This window comes from Lissotriton helveticus, chromosome 4_1 (assembly GCF_964261635.1).
Source record: "Lissotriton helveticus chromosome 4_1, aLisHel1.1, whole genome shotgun sequence".
NCBI lineage: Eukaryota > Metazoa > Chordata > Amphibia > Caudata > Salamandridae > Lissotriton > Lissotriton helveticus.
In genome coordinates, this window is record NC_136063.1 from 1,169,726,535 (window position 1) to 1,169,743,406 (window position 16,872).

The following is a 16,872-nucleotide window of genomic DNA, read 5'->3' on the forward strand; positions in this document are numbered from 1 at the left end:
TAATAAATCCTCACTAATGTCAGTGTTGAATCTATTAATACATGCCCACATGAAACCCTATAGAGGTTTCCGTGAAGAACTTCCAAGCACTGGTGTAGTCTCTCACTAGTCTTAGCAAGTCTGCTACCACCAGACATGTTTGTGACCCCTCAAGGGGTGAGGGACAGTGCTCTCAAAGGCCCGAAACAAAGCCTGCTCTGGGTGGAAGTGCTACACATCTCCCTCAGGACAGGATTGCCTTCCAAGGTGGGAAGCTTCAAAGGTGATGCTGCCTTTGAGATGCAACCCAGGCATCTCCAGCTAGTGAAGGATGCAAACCCCCATTTCCTGCTCCACATTTGGTAGGAGGACGGGCAGGTAAATTTGGCAGTGTTTCTCCATTCAGGCAACACCACCCCTAAGGTGGGAAAGACGATGTGGACCCCACTTTTCATTTCCTTCCATCTTGGTTTGAGGGAGAATTATCCAATTATTATCAGAGTTGTGCCCACTCCCAAAGGAAGTGGTCAAATAGAGGGTGTAGGCACTCTGAAGGTAGGTGGCCCATTGGCTGCTACCTGGCAGTCCCCACAACATCCCTAAATTTAGTATGTAGGTGGCACCCCTGGACTCTAAACTTTAGATTCAATGGACTAAAGAAGAAAACAGACAAAAAAGAGCTGCTGACCCGAGAACAGAGTACCTGCTGCAGATGGACTCGACCATCATGGTGTACTGTCTTGTCTTGCTGCTATGAGGCCTTGAAGAACCCCAGAACACCTCCAATCATTTGCCAATCACCAGGGAACTCCTTTGGAGCAGAGGAACTACTCCCCTGCAGTTTGCAGGCACTGAACCCACAGAGTCCAGTTAACGGACTTGCAGCACCGTGGCAATGCCAATGCAGCAGCCAAACCAGAAGTGGTACACCAGCTCTAGAGGGTCAGTTCTGTCACCCCCTCCTTGCAAAAAGACACCAGGACCTACCGAAGTCATGCCATAGCAATTCCTGGGGCACCAGACCCCCCGCAACCTGCACTGAGATGAAAAGTCCAATCCGGACTCCAACTATTCAGGAAGCAAGCACCAGTCGAGGGACATCAGAACTCTTGAGATCCACTTTGTGAGGGGCCCAGATGACCAGAAATCATCCCTGCAACCTGGTTGCCCCTGGCCGCGAGAATCGCCTTGATCCGCAAAGGCCGGACATCCTACTTCCTCTGTACCCAGCCCGCCTGGAGTCAGTACTGATGAACCAGCTGCGCTCCCATTTTCCTAAGGCCTTTGTGACCTATTCCCTCATTTGGGGTGACAGGACATGCCTGTAAGTCCTTTTGTGCAGCCTGTTTTGAAGTGCACCCTTCTTTGTAGTGCACCAGCTGCCAACGACCTCAGCATCCTGCTCCCGACAATCCGCTGGTAGAACTTTGGACCTTGGCCTGCTTCTGCCCTAATCCTCGAAAGTGAACCCCTAAAACCATCTGTACGAATTTATATATATTTTTGTGTTTTTCTCCATAGACTTTCATTGTGCTTAATTGTGCACAACAGTGAGTTATTTTTAGAACGTTGAAAAATCATAACTAAAAAGTACTTAACTGGGAACAACGTTCTTGGTCTTAAAAATGATATAACAAATGGTGTTAAGTTTTTTAATTGGTCTCCGATTTATTCTTGAGTCTGTGTCGCAATTATTGCCACTGTGATTACAACAAATGCTTAGAACTACCCTCTGATAATCCTAACTGCTCACCCACACTACCATAAATAGAGCATTAGTATTATCTACTATTGCCTCTGCATACCAATCTGAGTCTCCCTGGACACTCTGCACAGTGTTCATCATTTTTTGTGACCCACTTGTGGGACACCCCCGCGCCGCACGGCCACCAGCTGCTGCGTGTGCCCCCTGCCTGCCCTCTGCCTCGCTGCTGCCTCGTTTGCCGGTTGCCGGCTGCCTCCGCTGCGGGGATTGTTTTGCCTGGTTTTGTCGAGTATTTGTGCCTGTTTTGTTTAACATCGTGTATCTTCTTTTTTTCCCTTGTTTTGTCGTAGATTTGTGCCTGTCTTGTTTAACTCCGTGTAACTTCATTTTTTTCCCCTTTTTTCCCTTGTTTTGTCGTAGATTTGTGCCTGTTTTGTTTAATTACATTTTGCCCGTGTTTTTGGCTCTCCTTCCTTGTTGTCCGCCGCCCTCCGCCCTCCCTTCCCGCCACCGCCGCTTGTCCCCGCCCCTTTTTTCTCTTCTGTAACCCTCCCCGCTCCCGCCTCCCAGCTGCTCCGCCCACCCGCGCACTTGGCCTTAAATGGCGACCGTGCGACGCAGGTGAGTGTGACCCACTTGTGGGACACCCCCGCGCCGCACGGCCACCAGCTGCTGCGTGTGCCCCCTGCCTGCCCTCTGCCTCGCTGCTGCCTCGTTTGCCGGTTGCCGGCTGCCTCCGCTGCGGGGATTGTTTTGCCTGGTTTTGTCGAGTATTTGTGCCTGTTTTGTTTAACATCGTGTATCTTCTTTATTTCCCTTGTTTTGTCGTAGATTTGTGCCTGTCTTGTTTAACTCCGTGTAACTTCATTTTTTTCCCCTTTTTTCCCTTGTTTTGTCGTAGATTTGTGCCTGTTTTGTTTAATTACATTTTGCCCGTGTTTTTGGCTCTCCTTCCTTGTTGTCCGCCGCCCTCCGCCCTCCCTTCCCGCCACCGCCGCTTGTCCCGCCCCTTTTTTCTCTTCTGTAACCCTCCCCGCTCCCGCCTCCCAGCTGCTCCGCCCACCCGCGCACTTGGCCTTAAATGGCGACCGTGCGACGCAGGTGAGTGTGACCCACTTGTGGGACACCCCCGCGCCGCACGGCCACCAGCTGCTGCGTGTGCCCCCTGCCTGCCCTCTGCCTCGCTGCTGCCTCGTTTGCCGGTTGCCGGCTGCCTCCGCTGCGGGGATTGTTTTGCCTGGTTTTGTCGAGTATTTGTGCCTGTTTTGTTTAACATCGTGTATCTTCTTTTTTTCCCTTGTTTTGTCGTAGATTTGTGCCTGTCTTGTTTAACTCCGTGTAACTTCATTTTTTTCCCCTTTTTTCCCTTGTTTTGTCGTAGATTTGTGCCTGTTTTGTTTAATTACATTTTGCCCGTGTTTTTGGCTCTCCTTCCTTGTTGTCCGCCGCCCTCCGCCCTCCCTTCCCGCCACCGCCGCTTGTCCCCGCCCATTTTTTCTCTTCTGTAACCCTCCCCGCTCCCGCCTCCCAGCTGCTCCGCCCACCCGCGCACTTGGCCTTAAATGGCGACCGTGCGACGCAGGTGAGTGTGACCCACTTGTGGGACACCCCCGCGCCGCACGGCCACCAGCTGCTGCGTGTGCCCCCTGCCTGCCCTCTGCCTCGCTGCTGCCTCGTTTGCCGGTTGCCGGCTGCCTCCGCTGCGGGGATTGTTTTGCCTGGGTTTGTCGAGTATTTGTGCCTGTTTTGTTTAACATCGTGTATCTTCTTTTTTTCCCTTGTTTTGTCGTAGATTTGTGCCTGTCTTGTTTAACTCCGTGTAACTTCATTTTTTTCCCCTTTTTTCCCTTGTTTTGTCGTAGATTTGTGCCTGTTTTGTTTAATTACATTTTGCCCGTGTTTTTGGCTCTCCTTCCTTGTTGTCCGCCGCCCTCCGCCCTCCCTTTCCGCCACCGCCGCTTGTCCCCGCCCATTTTTTTCTCTTCTGTAACCCTCCCTGCTCCCGCCTCCCAGCTGCTCCGCCCACCCGCGCACTTCGCCTTAAATGGCGACCGTGCGAACGCGCAGCGGTCACGCGCAGCGGTCACGCGCAGCGGGCGCGCCGATTATGCGCCGAAGGCGCGCCAAAGGTAAGCCCGTCTGCGCCCGTCCGCGACCGGATCGCGACCAGCGCCAGGACCCCTGGACCTCGAAGATCCAGACCGACCCGCAGGACGTACTCAGCCGCCACCCTCAGCGCACTCAACACCGGCCGACGCCCAGAGTGCCACCAAGCCACACCACGACGCACCCAGGGACCCTTCAGCTGCCACGCCTGCAAGTTCTCCTGCATCCGGACCTGCCTCGCACCAACACCCGCCAAGTCGAACTCCAGCAGCACCCACCTCAAGTGCATCCTGCTCAACACCCGCTCCGTCCACAGACACGCCATCGAACTCTGGAACCTCCTAGACGCCACAGCCCCTGACGTTGCCTTCCTCACGGAGACCTGGATGAACACCTCCTCAGCTCCAGACATCGCCATCGCTATCCCAGAGGGCTACAAGATCGTCCGGAGGGACCGAAACGCCAACCAGATGGGAGGAGGCATCGCCATCGTCCACAGGAGCACCATCCGCCTCACGACCAGCACCGACAACACCCTGACCAGCGCCGAACACCTGCATTTCCAGATCCACACCAACCCGAACACCACCCTCAGAGGCACCCTGATCTACCGACCCCCTGGACCACGCACACAATTCAGCGAGGACATCGCCGACTTCGTCAGCTCGCATGCCCTCCCCTCCGCTGACTACATCCTCCTGGGGGACCTCAACTTCCACCTGGAGAACAACAACGACCGCAACACCAGCACCCTGCTCGACAACCTCGCCAACCTGGGACTCAAGCAACTGGTGTCCACCCCCACCCATCTCGCCGGACACACACTCGACGCAGTCTTCTCGTCCAGCACAGACATCGACTTCAGCCACGCCACTGAGCTTCAATGGACGGACCACAGCTGCGTCCACTTCACCTTCAAGAGAACGACGACTCACCACCACCAGCAACAGGCGGCCCGCAGAAGCTGGAACAAGATCACAGCACACCAGCTCGCCACCTCCCTGGGCCAGCACCCTCCTGCCAGCTCAGCGAACCCCAGCCAGGCCGCCGACAACCTCACGACGTGGATCAGCAACTGCGCGGACAAACTCGCCCCACTGAGGACCCCGCCTAGCAGACCCGGCAGCAAGAAGGCCCCATGGTTCACCGATGAACTCAAGAGCTCCAAGAAGAACTGCCGAGCCCTCGAGAAAGTCTGGAGAAGGGAACCGACACCGGACAACAGGACCTCCTTCAAAATTGCCACCCGGAAACACCACCAGCTGATCCGCGCCGCCAAGAAAACAGCATTCAAGGACCGGTTGGACAACAACGCACACAACTGCAAGGAACTCTTCAACATCGTGAAAGAGCTTTCCAACCCCAGCGCAGGAAACAACGACATCACCCCATCGCAAGACCTCTGCAACTCCCTCGCTTCATACTTCCACAACAAGATCACGGACATACACAACAGCTTCAACAACCAACCAACGCACACCATGACCGAACAACCACCCCCCACCACCACCCTCCACGCCTGGACCCCGATCAGCACCGAAGACACCATCCGCACGATGAACTCCATCCACTCCGGTTCACCGACCGACCCCTGCCCTCACCACGTCTTCAACAAGGCCGACGCCGTCATCGCACCCCACCTGCGAGACATCATCAACACATCCTTCGACACCACCATCTTCCCGGAGAGCTGGAAACACGCCGAACTCAGCGCTCTACTCAAGAAACCAACAGCGGACCCCACCGACCTCAAGAATTACCGCCCCATCTCGCTCCTCCCGTTTCCAGCCAAAGTCATTGAGAAGACCGTCAACAAACAGATGGCCGCCTTCCTCGAGACGAACGGATCCCTCGACCCCTCACAGTCTGGCTTCCGAGCCAACCACAGAACCGAGACCGCCCTCATCGCCGCCACCGATGACATCCGAGCCCTGATGGACAATGGAGAAACAGCGGCCCTCATCCTCCTAGACCTCTCCGCGGCATTCGACACGGTCTGCCACCGCACCCTAGTACGGCGCCTCAGCAACATCGGAATCCAGGACAAGGCGCTGGAATGGATCATCTCCTTCCTCGACGGAAGAACACAGAGAGTCCGCCTACCACCGTACAAGTCAGAGGCCTCCGACGTCATCTGCGGCGTCCCCCAAGGATCATCTCTGAGCCCCACCCTCTTCAACGTCTACATGAGCCCCCTCGCGGCCATCGTACGCAAACACAACCTCAGCATAATCTCCTACGCCGACGACACCCAGCTGATCCTCTCCCTGACCCACGACCCCGCCGCCGCCAGAGCCAACCTGCACGAAGGGATGAAAGAGGTAGCCGAGTGGATGACGACCAGCCGCCTGAAACTGAACTCGGACAAAGACGGAGGTCCTCATCCTGGGCTCCTCACCCTCCGCCTGGGACGACTCCTGGTGGCCTCCCGCCCTGGGCACCGCACCCAAACCGACAGACCATGCACGAAACCTGGGCTTCATCCTGGACTCCTCCCTCTCCATGACCAGGCAAGTCAACAACGTCTCCTCGGCGTGCTTCAACATCCTACGCATGCTACGGAAGATCTTCTGGTGGATCCCCACCGAGACCAGGAAGACTGTCACCCAGGCCCTCGTCACCAGCCGACTGGACTACGGCAACGCCCTCTACGCCGGTACCACCGCCAAGCTCCAGAAGAGACTCCAGCGGATCCAGAACGCCTCAGCCAGACTCATCCTCGACATCCCATGAACCAGCCACATCTCCGGACATCTGAGAGACCTTCACTGGCTCCCCGTCAACAAAAGAATCACCTTCCGCCTCCTCACCCACGCACACAAAGCCCTACACGACCAAGGCCCGAGCTACCTCAACAGCCGAGTCAACTTCTACGCTCCGAAACGCCACCTCCGATCAGCCAACCACGCCCTCGCCGCCGTCCCCCGCATCCGAAGAGCGACGACAGGAGGAAGGTCCTTCTCCTACCTGGCCGCCAAGACCTGGAACTCCCTCCCTCCCGACCTGCGCCTGACCCAAGACCACCTCTCCTTCAGGAAAAAGCTGAAGACCTGGCTGTTCGAGCAGTAGCGGCACCTCCCCCCCCCCCCCCCCCCAGCGCCTTGAGACCCTACGGGTATGTAGCGCGCTCTATAAGTGCCATTGATTGATTGATTGATTGCATTATATGTAGCGCCAGCTTCCTACAGGGGCCATTTGTTGTTGCTTTCCTGCTCATGTTACTGTTTGTTCAATGCAGCATTCATCCCTCCCACCTCCTCCCATGTCGCTGCATTGCCCTCCCCCTCCACCTTGTGCGTGGTGCTCCCGTCCATCACCCTCCCTCCAAGTCACTTGTTCTAAAAGTGGCGATCTTACACTGAATTAATACAAATGTGGGGAGCGCAGAAACTACGCTCCACTCCCTGGTGCACTGCAAGAACTGGATAAATTATCCAACATATTTAACAACGTTCCACATTTCTCCAGGTTAATCAAATGATAGACAGTCTTTTCAAAATTTTCATTTTCTCCACATCCATAACAAAATGCATTTCGGAGGCTTTTCATATTTGCGTGTGCCCATCCGGACTTCTTCATAAATATGATCCAAAACGACAACTGGTAGTTCTAAGCAGCATCTCTTTATTTCAAACCCAATGCATTTCGGGCTGTAGCATCAGCCCTTCGTCGGGGGTCACTATAAAATTAATTACAGAAACAATCATCATTGCCTAGTAAATAGCGTTTTCCACAACATATGCAAGAATCTGCATTTACAATAAAAAGATTTCCCCTTCGTGTTCAAAATCCACTGTACTACAATCATGACTCATCATTGTGAATTCACCCAGCAGGCTCCACAACATCACATTATCCAATATGCACAGATATTTATACCATGTCCCCAGTAGTTTTGTGCTAAAACCCTTTATCCAAATGAAGCATAGTTTAATTTATTTTTACATTTTTTGCTGAATCACATTTTTCACCATATTCTAGCATTTAATTCGTGTTAAACTCCAAACCCAAAGCAGTTTAAATCCTCTTTACACTTTTCCATTTCCCAAACGGTCCCTCCCTTTCAGTACAAGCAAACGCTATGCTTTTTAATGTCGTCTATCTGAGCAATATTTCACATTGCGCACGTATAACTGCATTCAGGAAGATTAAACTTGACACTTTACCTGCTAGCTCTTTTTCATATGGTCGCTCAGCAAATGCTTCCTGCAACCAAAGAATACACGTGTGTTTGGCCACGTTTCCAAACTCCATTATGAATCTACATGCTCCACCCCTCGTTAACAAACCACCTGGTCAACTAAAACTACTTGTGCTTCCTTATGGACTACATGCCCCAGCCTGCCTTTACTTCAGAAGGGAAACAACCTTCGTCTATATAAAAACATCGTTAGTGTGAAAAACATCATTGTGATTCTTCATGTAATGTCTGAAATATGTTGTTCTTTCCTGGAGAAATGTGGAACGTTGTTAAATATGTTGGATAATTTATCCAGTTCTTGCAGTGCACCAGGGAGTGGAGCGTAGTTTCTGCGCTCCCCACATTTGTATTAATTACAATGCTAGGGCTTGCAAATCCCTGGGTCGCACGCGATATGCTAAATAATGTTGACTATAAGATTCATCCTTCAAAAAAAAGGTGTGCACACCACCCCTCTCATGATTTAAATATAATAGCCCAAATTGTTGGTTCTGCACCCGTGATTAACTGAATAAAGAGTGAAAAAACTGAATATTCTGCATCTGGGAACACGCAAAGTTCAGGGCAGCAATTACGTTCAACAATTATGTTTTTTAGAGTAAAAACAAATAAGAACAACATATTTCAGACATTACATGAAGAATCACAATGATGTTTTTCACACTAACGATGTTTTTATATAGACGAAGGTTGTTTCCCTTCTGAAGTAAAGGCAGGCTGGGGCATGTAGTCCATAAGGAAGCACAAGTAGTTTTAGTTGACCAGGTGGTTTGTTAACGAGGGGTGGAGCATGTAGATTCATAATGGAGTTTGGAAACGTGGCCAAACACACGTGAATTCTTTGGTTGCAGGAAGCATTTGCTGAGCGACCATATGAAAAAGAGCTAGCAGGTAAAGTGTCAAGTTTAATCTTCCTGAATGCAGTTATACGTGCGCAATGTGAAATATTGCTCAGATAGACGACATTAAAAAGCATAGCGTTTGCTTGTACTGAAAGGGAGGGACCGTTTGGGAAATGGAAAAGTGTAAAGAGGATTTAAACTGCTTTGGGTTTGGAGTTTAACACGAATTAAATGCTAGAATATGGTGAAAAATGTGATTCAGCAAAAAATGTAAAAATAAATTAAACTATGCTTCATTTGGATAAAGGGTTTTAGCACAAAACTACTGGGGACATGGTATAAATATCTGTGCATATTGGATAATGTGATGTTGTGGAGCCTGCTGGGTGAATTCACAATGATGAGTCATGATTGTAGTACAGTGGATTTTGAACACGAAGGGGAAATCTTTTTATTGTAAATGCAGATTCTTGCATATGTTGTGGAAAACGCTATTTACTAGGCAATGATGATTGTTTCTGTAATTAATTTTATAGTGACCCCCGACGAAGGGCTGATGCTACAGCCCGAAATGCATTGGGTTTGAAATAAAGAGATGCTGCTTAGAACTACCAGTTGTCGTTTTGGATCATATTTATGAAGAAGTCCGGATGGGCACACGCAAATATGAAAAGCCTCCGAAATGCATTTTGTTATGGATGTGGAGAAAATGAAAATTTTGAAAAGACTGTCTATCATTTGATTAACCTGGAGAAATGTGGAACGTTGTTAAATATGTTGGATAATTTATCCAGTTCTTGCAGTGCACCAGGGAGTGGAGCGTAGTTTCTGCGCTCCCCACATTTGTATTAATTACAATGCTAGGGCTTGCAAATCCCTGGGTCGCACGCGATATGCTAAATAATGTTGACTATAAGATTCATCCTTCAAAAAAAAGGTGTGCACACCACCCCTCTCATGATTTAAATATAATAGCCCAAATTGTTGGTTCTGCACCCGTGATTAACTGAATAAAGAGTGAAAAAACTGAATATTCTGCATCTGGGAACACGCAAAGTTCAGGGCAGCAATTACGTTCAACAATTATGTTTTTTAGAGTAAAAACAAATAAGAACAACATATTTCAGACATTACATGAAGAATCACAATGATGTTTTTCACACTAACGATGTTTTTATATAGACGAAGGTTGTTTCCCTTCTGAAGTAAAGGCAGGCTGGGGCATGTAGTCCATAAGGAAGCACAAGTAGTTTTAGTTGACCAGGTGGTTTGTTAACGAGGGGTGGAGCATGTAGATTCATAATGGAGTTTGGAAACGTGGCCAAACACACGTGTATTCTTTGGTTGCAGGAAGCATTTGCTGAGCGACCATATGAAAAAGAGCTAGCAGGTAAAGTGTCAAGTTTAATCTTCCTGAATGCAGTTATACGTGCGCAATGTGAAATATTGCTCAGATAGACGACATTAAAAAGCATAGCGTTTGCTTGTACTGAAAGGGAGGGACCGTTTGGGAAATGGAAAAGTGTAAAGAGGATTTAAACTGCTTTGGGTTTGGAGTTTAACACGAATTAAATGCTAGAATATGGTGAAAAATGTGATTCAGCAAAAAATGTAAAAATAAATTAAACTATGCTTCATTTGGATAAAGGGTTTTAGCACAAAACTACTGGGGACATGGTATAAATATCTGTGCATATTGGATAATGTGATGTTGTGGAGCCTGCTGGGTGAATTCACAATGATGAGTCATGATTGTAGTACAGTGGATTTTGAACACGAAGGGGAAATCTTTTTATTGTAAATGCAGATTCTTGCATATGTTGTGGAAAACGCTATTTACTAGGCAATGATGATTGTTTCTGTAATTAATTTTATAGTGACCCCCGACGAAGGGCTGATGCTACAGCCCGAAATGCATTGGGTTTGAAATAAAGAGATGCTGCTTAGAACTACCAGTTGTCGTTTTGGATCATATTTATGAAGAAGTCCGGATGGGCACACGCAAATATGAAAAGCCTCCGAAATGCATTTTGTTATGGATGTGGAGAAAATGAAAATTTTGAAAAGACTGTCTATCATTTGATTAACCTGGAGAAATGTGGAACGTTGTTAAATATGTTGGATAATTTATCCAGTTCTTGCAGTGCACCAGGGAGTGGAGCGTAGTTTCTGCGCTCCCCACATTTGTATTAATTACAATGCTAGGGCTTGCAAATCCCTGGGTCGCACGCGATATGCTAAATAATGTTGACTATAAGATTCATCCTTCAAAAAAAAGGTGTGCACACCACCCCTCTCATGATCTTACACTGAATGCCATGTTTGGCTTTTGTGGATTTGTTGTTCTGCCTCATTTAGTTCACACATACTTCTAACTTTGAAGCGCTTGGAGGCCTGCTTTCCACTACTTGGGATCCCAAGACTAGTGTAACCAGACCGTAGTTGTTTTTCTGCTTGGGGATTGGGTTGCACCATAGGAGGCAAAATGTCGAAAAGAATGACTTTCTGTCCCATGTTAAGTGAGTCACAATAAGCATCACTCTTGCACTTTCCTATGTTATGTTTTTAAAGAGAAGGACCATGCAGGGCTTCGTTCTCCTTGCAACATCCGGTCTCCTTCGCATGATCCAACTAAATGACTTGGTAACTGTGCTGTTCATCATTCCAGAACATTGTATCAGCAATACTTTTTTTACATATCCAGCTAAATCGACTGTAGGCAGGGTCCCTATCTCTCACCCGACACGTAACATAACGTGTTCAAATTGTTTTGATGTTGGACTACCGCTATGAGGCTGCATCACTCTGATGAATGGAAAACCTGCACTGGAACTCTATGTTGCTGATCAGGGCCGGCTTTAGGCAGTGCGACTGGTGCGGCCGCATTGAACGCTGACCTGTGGAGGGGGCTCCGACCTCAGGGGGGGTGCTGTGTTTAGCAATAGCTTATGATTGGAGAGATATGGGTCACTTTTACCCGGTGGTAGTGAGAGAATTCGAAGAGGCCGTCATGGGGTGCTGAGGCGCCAAAAATGATTGCCGCACCAGGGGGCATATTATCAAGAAAGGGCATTACATTATCGCCGCTTTTATCGGCAGGAAACTGCCGATAAAAGCGGTGATAGTGGGCTTGATAATATGCTCTATGAATTCCAATCGTAGCCCATGTTAGATCTGAAGACATCTAACATGGGCTACGATTGGAATTCATAGAGCATATTATCAAGCCCATTATCGCCGCTTTATCGGCAGTTTCCTGCCGATAAAAGCGGCGATAATGTAACACCCTTACTTGATAATATGCCCCCTCGGTGCCTCCAGGGCTAAAGCCGGCCCTGTTGTTGATGACGTGTGGTATTGGCATTTGGTGAGCGCTTGCCAAGCCATTGCAAGGCACACTGCACTTTTAGGGTGGTTGACTCAGTAGTTACTCAATTTGTGATACTTATCTATTTCTATCTTTTAAGTTGGTAATCGAAACAACGTTTTAAAACTTCACAGCAAAAAATTCAGCTTTCACCTAGAACACTAATGCAGAGAACTTTACAGGGGAATGCACTAGCAAGATGGATGGTCCCGATTGAGGCAGACAGACTACACTTACACTGAATGCCATGTCCGGCTTTTGTGGAGTTGTTTTTCTGCCTCATTCAGTACACACAAACTTCTAACTTTGAAGTGTCTGGAGGACTGCTTCCCACTACTTGGGAGCCAAAGGCTAGTGTAACTGGACTGTTTGTTGTTTTTCTGCTCGGTATTGGGTTGCAGCGCGGGAGACGACACTCCGAAAAAGAGTGAGCCTCTGTCTCGTGTTTAGCCTATCCACCCTGCAAGTTTTAACTGCTATTTCTTTCAGTGACTGAAGAAGCCTCGCCCAAGTCTGCGTCACAATACACACTGCCCTATTACTTTCCTATATCTTATGATTTTTAAAAAGAAGCGACCATTCAAGGGTTTGAATACTTCTTGCAACATTCGGTCTCCTTCCCATGACCCAAATAAATGAAGGTGCAAATGCGCTGATGATTGATTTGTCGGATTGACTATTGCACTATGTATAATTCTGTCTATTCATAATATGTTCATTGCATTTACTGATTTTTAATTTCTTATTTATGTATGTATTGTTTTGGTTTTATCTTGTACTTTTATGGATATTTCTTTATATCCGAATAAAGAAAATTGATTGATTGATTGATTGATTGATTGGTAAATGCGCTGTTCTTCATTATGGAACGTTTTATCAGCAGTACATTCTTTCATATATCCAACTAAATCAGCTGTAGGCAGAGCTTTTGGAATTATGCAGTTTTGCGCCATAGTTTTTCTGGATAATTATGGATTTGCCACATAATCCATCATACATTGCATAATCTGCAGATTTTACGAAAAACTTTTACTTCTAAAAATACGGTGACGTGTGTTGCTGCGTAGTGGAAGGTACTTCACAAAGGTTGGCTGATCATTTGTCAGTTGCTTATTGATATGTTTGGGTATAACAGTGGTTATAATAAGGTGACACCTTTGCCCAGACAGTGTTTAGAAGAGTAAAATAACAAAATGATGCAGTAATACTATCAGAAAATATGTCACACTACGCTACATAATTTGCCTTCTCACGCCACATAATATAGTCAATGTGCAGCATAATTTGGTCCCATGCTGCCACAGCATAATTCCACTGGCCCTGACGATAGGCTCTAATAATTGATAGCCGTGTGAAAAGTACTCATTGTGCCCAATGCCTTACAGGTTGCTCAAGTGAGAATATGGCGATTTGAACCCAAAACTACTGGCTTCAATCTCTGAAGCTAAATTACTAGACAGGATATACCCACAAAGCGGATGTATGACGTTACAACGCAGGCTATTACAACGCCTGCCTATACAACGCGGTTTTTACATCGCATACCATTACAACGCATAGTAGCGCTTTTGGGTGCTGGATAGTGAATAGTTTAATTTACTATTCCAACTCCAGTCCCCGTGGACACTAGGGAAGGTGTTGGATAGTAAATTAAACTTATTCCCTATCCTAGAGCGCCTCCCAGCGCAATGCGTTGTAATAGTTTACGTTCTAATGACCGCATTGTAATGGTAGTGCGTTGTAAAAGGTTCGTTGTAAGTGATGTTTACCCCACAAAGCATGATTTCAGCACAGGCTTGTGAGTGGTATCTGCGCGCAGCTGAAAGTTTTATCTTTTATCCAAAAATATGTAAAAATGCAATTCGGCTAATTACTATGTAAGAAAGAAAGTGGGAGACCAGGCATTATTAGTAGCCAAGTACTAGCGGACTTGTGAGAATTATTGCCTGGAGTTGGAGAAGGGTGTTGAGGGCTGGACAATGCTGCAGTTGTGTGAGGTTACAGTTGCAGAGACACACTTTCTGCTACACCACAAGCCTAGCGGCCTGCAGCAGTACAACGGAATACAGTGCCTTCTTTGAAAATATATACCCCGCCCTAATTGCTAATGCAGTATCTGCGAATCACAAAATTGCCCTGATACACGTGTGATCTGCTGAAGGCTGGAACCATTAGTTTTGGGGACCATGTTTTCAAATCTTCCCACCCTCCAATCATTGTTTTTTAAGCCCCCCACCCTCCCATCCCTGCTTTCAGTTCCCATCATCCCCTCAATGTTACTTTCAGTTCTCTCTATCCCTCCTGTAGTTACTTTCAATTAACCCCCACCCTCCCGTTGTTGCTTTTAATTCCCAAATGCCTCATAGGTAGAAGAAGCATGCTGCAGACTCAAGCATGTATTCCTGAATCAGACTGCATGACCCAGTGTGTAGTAATTGTATAGCTATTCAGTCCGTGGTGGCACAGCGCCCAGGATAATGTGCTGCATGGCTAAACACTTATAAGGTCTCAAAGGCGAGACTTATTGGCTATGCCAATGCTTGATTTATATGTCATTGCAATTACTCTTCCTTAGAATGTATCTGTTGAGAACCTCAGTGAGTCACTGCCTCCAGGGCTAGGGTGTTTAGGTGCTCCATAGTCTAAATTCCAGTTGCAAGGCTTGGACTGGAACTGAAAGACCTACTACAGAGTGATTGCAGAATGTTTCCTTCTGTTTTTTAGCTAAGAGACCGGATGTCAAAGAGATATAATTACTATATATGAGAGCCAGTGGGAGTTTGGGGTTTATAGATAGCAACCATGTACTCAAAGTGTCTTTTCCCAAGCTGTATAAAAAAGGCATGTAATGCCCTGCCATGCTCCACAGCCTTGAAACTCTACTAAATTAAATAGCCTTAGGTTTTGACACCCTCCATTTTGTCCTTATCTATTACCCAGTTAAAGATAACATTTTCTTCTACCATTACATGTTATGGTCCATATTTAAGAAGCCTTTGTATTGTCCTTTTGTCACACAAGGTGACACAAAGCAACATAAAAGCTTCAGTAATATTTACAAAACCATGCAAGACAGTCGAGATCTGATCTGGCCACATAACACAACAATTCCTAGCATTCTGGATGTTTTTCGCCTCTTCTTTTGCAGGGTGTGGTAATACCGAAATGCTATTTAAAATAAATCCTGATCCAACTGACATCAGCTAAATCCTCAGTTTAGTTTGCAGATATTCCAAATGTTCTTACAGTGGGATTAAATCTATAAACACTGTTGCTTCAAGTTAAACAACATCTGGCTATGATTTGTCAGTACTCTCGTGATTATTTTTCCCAATAGCATTCTGGAGATCATTGCAAAGAAAATCTGAACCACACCTTGATGCACAGAAACCCAGAATTTGTTATAAAGAACATATTTTTTCACTGCAGCCCAGTGTATGTTTTGTTCGTTTTTAGCATTTTTTTTGCTACTCCCCCAGCAATGCAAAGGATGCAGAAACGGTATCAAAATATTTAGTTCTACAGATAGTAGATATGTTTTCATCTTACAGTAATTCGTTGAGTTCCTTTTGAAACAAAATTTAATAAACGCCCTTTCAACCCTCATCACTGTTGCTGAAAGAGGGAGTCTATTTCCCAGCTGCCATTGCTGAGAAGAAGAGGAGGTGATCCAATGTTTCAACAAACGTTTAGGCGCAAAGCAGACCACGGCACAGGAAGCACCCAGGCACATGCACCCGTCTGAGCCCAGAGGAGGCCGGGCCGGGCCACTGTCCTTGGTTGTAGTTTAGGATTGACAGGTACTGTTTTGTTTTATTGTCATTGGCAAGAGGTCCCATGTAAAAAAAACAATAGTGGCCAAATGACAAAAGCCAGCAGCCTCCATAGCGTTATATCTTCCCACTGCAATGGGTGTGTTAACCTCAGAAATTGGAAGTGTTGAAGTGTGGCTATCATCAGTGTACGGAGAGTTAAATGGGGGTCTATCTGCCGTCAACTTTGATTGATACTGATATCAATGGGAGAGAATACCAGCACATGCAAGGCTGGAACCCATGCATTCTGAGAGACTCACATGTATGTATTGTGTATTGTGCTGACCCACCATTGGCCAAGACTTTAAAATCCTCTCCATCTAAAAGGATTGAGGGCTTGACAGGGGAGAGGGGCTGGATAAGGATGGCTAGCAAATGTAGAACCTATGAGTCATCGGGGATTTGCATGCTTTTACCATTTCCACAATTAACACCGTGGATTTGAATAGGCTGGAACGGGGAACATCCTTTACAACGCAACTTTTACTCCGCACTACCATTATGGCGCAGCTATTACAATGCAAGTCGTTACAACGACTTGCACTGGAGGGCGCTGTAGGATAGGGAATAGTTTAATTTTATATCCAACACCTTCCCTACTATCCACGGGGACTGGAGTTGGAATAGAAAATTAAACTATTCCACTATCCAGCGCTCCCCAACGCAAGTCGTTGTAACGACTTGCGTTGCAAAAACTGCGTTGTAATGGCATGCGGAGTAAAAGCATGCATTGTGATGTCATACATCCGACTGGAACAAAACATAATACGTTTCCTCACGCAATCACTACAGAAAGTTGAATCCATATTAAAGAATGTTCTGTCTCATTGAGGAGACAAACAATAATCCCAGTACTC

General features: G+C 47.1%; 3 long non-coding RNA genes across 3 annotated transcripts; 2 read left to right on the top strand and 1 right to left on the bottom strand.

The window, feature by feature from the left end:
• Window positions 1-7,394: 7,394 nt before the first annotated feature.
• LOC144827458 (uncharacterized) lies at window positions 7,395-8,010 on the bottom strand. The gene is made up of 2 exons (XR_013610194.1): window positions 7,957-8,010; window positions 7,395-7,469 (listed from the first exon to the last, which is right to left on the bottom strand). It is a non-coding gene; the product is annotated as an uncharacterized LOC144827458 (long non-coding RNA).
• Window positions 8,011-8,323: 313 nt separating this feature from the next.
• LOC144827459 (uncharacterized) lies at window positions 8,324-9,444 on the top strand. Its single transcript, XR_013610195.1, has 2 exons — window positions 8,324-8,882; window positions 9,370-9,444. It is a non-coding gene; the product is annotated as an uncharacterized LOC144827459 (long non-coding RNA).
• A 725-nt stretch (window positions 9,445-10,169) lies between these two features.
• On the top strand, window positions 10,170-10,785 carry LOC144827460 (uncharacterized). The gene is made up of 2 exons (XR_013610196.1): window positions 10,170-10,223; window positions 10,711-10,785. It is a non-coding gene; the product is annotated as an uncharacterized LOC144827460 (long non-coding RNA).
• The last annotated feature ends 6,087 nt before the right edge of the window (window positions 10,786-16,872 follow it).